Raw genomic sequence first — 5,470 nt, 5'->3', positions numbered from 1 at the left:
ATCTTCGTAATTTGCTGCTTGTAAATGTCGGTTAAGGTAAAATATCTTGCACTGCGTTGTTTCACTTTCGTTGTGGCCATGTAGGTACTCTGTTTTTGTAAAACTTTTTCTCCGTGATATAGAAGTTTCTACATGTGTATGTAGTATATGTCTTTATTTCAAAAAGGTGTCCAACTGGACGCCAGTGTCATGGGCCAAGGTATACAGCTGCGATCTGAACACTTCGATATTAGTCATAAGGATGGAACTTGACGATTTGGGAACAGCAGTTCTAAAGAACCAAAAAACTGATGGAAAGAAGGCTTAAAACAGGGTAAACAAAAGTCAAGACCGAAAGGTAATAGAGCTCCTCCCTTCTCGGCAGTTCACAATAATCTGAACAGTTAAAATAAAGGTCTTTTTACCTTAAGTTGGGAACAGTGGATACCTAAATGATACAACTTTCTATTATGGACCTTGTGAATGGAAGAGACATATTGAGAAATAGCATTATTAAAATGTTTAAAAATAACAAGATCAATAAAAGTTCAGTTGTTAAGGACACTAGTTAAAAGCAGCCGAGTGTGTCGCTCCGACAGGTGTTTAGATTGATTTTTTTTTTTTTTTTTTTTTTTTTTTTTACTTTACAAATTTCAGCATGTACTAAGGAGGGCTGGAGGATATCGCAATCTCAACCAGGAGTGGAGATTGTCAACACCAGCAAAGAAGAGTCGTAGAAGCGCCATGAAGAAGGAAGGAAGACGTCCAGATAGGGGCGCCAAGAGGCTGGGCAGCGACGAGCTTCACATAGAACTTCCAGAACAGCAACCATTGGCAGAATATGCAGCAAAGGGCATCCATCAGAAGACGTCGTCTTACAGCATTTCATCTAGTATTTCTTACGGCAACGTTTCCAGGCATAGCCTCATCATTTAGCTGAAACATGCAAACATTCAATTATATATAACTTTATATTATAAAAGGTAATTTATTTAAAAGTAAACTAAAAACTGAAAGTACCTTTCAACGAACAAAAGGGAAGAGGAGTGTCAGTCACAGGATACGTAAGGTCAAAAGTAAGCTCATGCCAAGAAAAGAGAGAGGGTTGGAGGTCGTTTGACTGTTTAACAGTGGAACTACTTGTTCAATAAAAAGTGATTGATAGATCGCAAGGTATTGTTGGGGAAGAGGTCCTCGTAGTAATTTTGAATTGTTCATATTGGATGTTAAATTGTCATTGATTGGCATTGTTCCAGATATTAAGAGTATTCTGGGGACGCCAATCGAACCCAGTGCTATAACTGACACCCCGGTGGCAATCAGTGTGGCTCTGGATAATCCCTTATTTTCCATGACATATGCTTTAAATTTAGTGGATGGAATGAAACCGTTGAAAAGAGAAAATTTCTGGACGTATCGAGAGCTCTTTTGAAAATGATTGGAATAAAATATGAAAGACAAGGTTTAATGCTCTTGTTTTTATGCGTAAACCGACTAAGACGAGTTAAACCACCGCCATCTAAATTGACAATTCAAGATGGCGGTGGTTAAACCCCCGCCTTTCGTTATGCACTGTCAATGACTTAATTCACACTCGTGAAATGATGCTTTTAAGAAAATGCTTCAAGAAAATGTATGGCTCTTTTTATTGTTTTCATCTATCTCAGTCGTTAATTTTAGCACAAATCAAAGAAAATAAAGCCTCTCTCGAAGAGTATTGTCATTGTTCGTGGCCTCTTATTTTTTCCCCCTCGAAAGGAGCGTTGTGCTGCCATTGCACCTCCCGTGGTGCACTGCAGGAATCACAAAGTTTAGCGCCTCAGTTGGCGTGGTTGGTTTGGTGTTTGCTCTCACCTCGGTGGTCGCGGGTTAGATTCCCGACCATTCCATTGAGGAGTGAGAGATGTGTATTTCTGGTGATAAATGTTCACTCTCGACGTGGGGTTCGGAAGTCACGTAAAGCCGTTGGTCCCGTTGCTGAATAACCACTGGTTCGTGCAACGTAAAAAAACACCATGCAAACCAACAAACAAAAGGTTGTTTGCAACGTCCCTTTCGGCCAATAGCTGCACCCAGATTTGAGTAATTTACTTGGCCTACGTTCCTACTGCCTTTCTTCAAGATTGCTTATCTAACTTCTCCAACTGCCTCCTTCACGGTCTTATCAGCTGAAAGGCTGAAGTCCCCCGTGCTTGGCCTCAGCCAAATTTACAGATGTGGAATCAAATCCATCCAATAATTTGGCCTTTGCACAATGGTGCCCAAGTTCCCATTTTTTTGTGGCGGCTCCGTATTCATTGCCAAACCCATACCATTAGTATCGTACTCATAAAATATAAAAGACATGGTATATTCATTCTTACTGATACCAAGCGGGAAGTTGTGTCCTGTCTTAGTAGTTTTTTTATTTTTTTTTTTTTTTTCAGTTTTATAATTCGTTGAATTTAACACCAAATATTTTATTGTTTCAGCTTCTTGTGGCCTGTGTTACTTGTTCCAACGTATATATACAATTTTTAAGCCCCTTCACATCTAATGAAGGGATATTGATCGACTCCTTCGATATTAGTGTGAAGAATTCGAGTATGTATGTTTCAGGGGCGCGCCTGGAGCATTTGGGAAATGTTCCGAGGAAGTGGATATTCGACAAGCAACTGCTCCAGTGGTACAATCTGGGTGATTTATTGTTGTTGGTGAAAGAGCCGTTGCATTGTAGGCTTTGTTTCCTTTCAGGTCCCTGTTTTAACTGAATATCGATCGCGAATAATTCTCTCAGAACCTGAATATTTACTGGAGAGGATAGAAGAGGAGAGAGAAGAGAGAGAGAGAGAGAGATTAGTGGAAGGATTGTAATAAAAAATTTTAGCCAAAAGGTTGTAACAGGAGGAAAACCTCGCATTTGCACTGTGACAGTTGTTAGAAGAGGGTGGAAAGTAAGATGAAAGAGAATAAGAAAGGAAGCACAGTAAAAGGATGTAATGACTATAGTGCACCACATGAGGCGCATTGACGGCATTCTCCATCTAGGGAGATAAGGATTAACGACCAAGCTATATGGAACTGAGTGATAAATCAGAAAGAGATGTTTCCACAGTAAAGCTGCAAATAGCTGTCTGTAACTGAAGCCCTTTAAGAGCCATACGTTACACGACAGAATTTTCCCATGGGCGATACCCACCAATAATATATTGGCCTTGGGCGATACAAAACCAGTCGGCGAAAGCAGAATGGGGTGTGTAGCGTAGCGCCGACTATTGATAGCTGCGCTAGACACTGGGAATGTTATCTCTCTTTTTAATTTAATTAGATTAAGAAATAAGACATGAAATTGCTAGTATCGAAAAATGGCGTAGTTTGATATGTGCCAAAGGAATGCTATGTTAAACTGTCAGAAAATCAGTTTATCTAGGAAAAATATAAGTAAAACTGTAGTCTGGTATTTTCATGACAGTGAGACATATCACTGCCATTAGAATTACTCGGGAACAAATCGTGAACCTGGGCGAGGAATGTGTGTGTGTGTGTGGTTTTAAGCAATTTGTCTTTTAAATCTTTTTATCTGTTACATTTATGCTGTGTTTTAATTTTCATTTTAAATGAATATTTGAATTGGTTTTATTTGTACAGTTGGCAGTCTTATTAATTTATGAAGACTATTTTTGAGTATGATGTCACTGATTTAATGGGTTGTTATATAACGATGTTATATTGGTAGTTCTTTCATCTGTCATTTGCTGTAATATATGCTGGTAAATGTATAATAAGGCTAGGTAATTCATTCCAATCACAACTCTTATAAAACTTTTAATAAATCATGCTATTATGATCTGCGATTTGCACTTTATATTATGTTGCCGAACATTTTTAAGTGAAGGTGAATTCGTTTCTCGTACCTAATAATCCTGCATTTGTACGTTATTAGTATTTTTTAAAGGTACTCAGGAATCACAGAATGAAGACTATTGATAAAACCAAGAATTCATAATTATGACTGATTAATGTGGTATGTTTCAGGCGCGCAACCATGTGTTAATAGTGGCTGGTGTGACTGTTATTGTCAGATTGTTGCCCTTTTTGCCTTTTTTGCCAGTGACCATTTGCAGGTGGGTAACTGAAGAAGAACGTGCAAAACGACTCAAGTAATAGAAAACTTAACCCTTCTTCACGGCCTGTTGGTCTAGGGGTATGATTCCTGCTTTGGGTGCAGGAGGTCCCGGGAAATTCAAATCCCGGACAGGCCCGCTCTTTTGTTCATGAGGGCGTGGTATTGTTATAACACTTTCCCAGGTACGCAGGTAAGGGGCTATAGAGGCAGGTGAGCGTTGAGACGAATGAATTGGATGAGGTAAAAGGGAACATTCAGGGAAGTGCAACTGGATGAATGTTATTGGAAGTATGTGATTGGCAAGATACCGACTTGAGGGAAGGAGCACGGAAAGCTTCGTTTGTTATATATGTAATTAACCCTTTAACTTGGGATCAACAAACGTAGCACTTAGAAGACGAGATACAGTCGCTTCCAGTTGTTCTGAAATGTGTATATTTTTTATCCCTGATGTTGAGTGGACAAGTACAGGCATGTGGTCTACTAAGTTGCTGAACTGCTGTTTACGTTTTGTTGTGAAATAGACGTGCGAAAGCCCTGATAAGAAACATCCTTTAGTCCAACGCAATCCTAAAGGGTTTTACTCTGCTCATTACACTCACGCCTTTTCAGTTAATGTTGTAACTATGGTTTTTAAAGCTTATTAAATTGACTGTTGTGTATTATATGAATATCTACGTTATATTTAAGATTCGTCCGTGGTATGATACGAAGAGAAAATATTTATGAAGAAAAAAGGCACTGGCAGCTTAAATGAACAGACCATTTAACGAAGTGAGATGCTTGCCTTTAAGGAAGCCGCAGTGTGACAACAAGATCCAGATGTATCCATGATGAATAAATAGTCATCTGGGTAAAGAAATAAACAATTCGTCAAAATAATGATTTACTCTGGGGTTCGAACCACTGCACTGGCAGACGCGTATTTTCTTATAAGCACAGGACCCGAATCGTGTGTACAGCTACAGACAGCAACCTGGAGGGTAACGACCTTCCCACCTGAGCGAAAACGCAGGTGTTTTTCTTCTTTACCAGACTTAGAACATCGCTCACAACGATATTGACCACAGGACGTAAAATTATCAACAGATTTCTTTCGTTTTTTTCGTTTTCTTTTTTCCTGAGGGGCCACATTATCAAATATCCAGTAAATTTGAAATGCGCACATACTCATATTTTAACCATATCCATATCAGATTAATCACACAGAGGATTTACGATATTTATAGGTATTGTTAGATATTTAACTCTCTCTCTCTCTCTCTCTCTCTCTCTCTCTCTCTCTCTCTCTCTCTCTCTCTCTCTGCGGAGGTGAAGAATATATTCATAAGAAAAGTATGAGTATCATTTTTACCGAAAGTGATCAAAACATCAGAATTTAGTTAA

At 38.9% G+C, this 5,470-nt stretch overlaps 1 non-coding gene across 1 annotated transcript; it reads left to right on the top strand.

Moving 5' to 3' along the window:
- Window positions 1-4,145: 4,145 nt before the first annotated feature.
- On the top strand, window positions 4,146-4,220 carry Trnap-ugg (transfer RNA proline (anticodon UGG)). The gene has a single exon. It is a non-coding gene; the product is annotated as a tRNA-Pro (tRNA).
- The last annotated feature ends 1,250 nt before the right edge of the window (window positions 4,221-5,470 follow it).

This window comes from Macrobrachium nipponense, chromosome 32 (assembly GCF_015104395.2).
Source record: "Macrobrachium nipponense isolate FS-2020 chromosome 32, ASM1510439v2, whole genome shotgun sequence".
Lineage (NCBI taxonomy): Eukaryota > Metazoa > Arthropoda > Malacostraca > Decapoda > Palaemonidae > Macrobrachium > Macrobrachium nipponense.
Note: the sequence above shows the minus strand (reverse complement) of the source record. Positions and strands in the feature narration are given on the sequence as shown.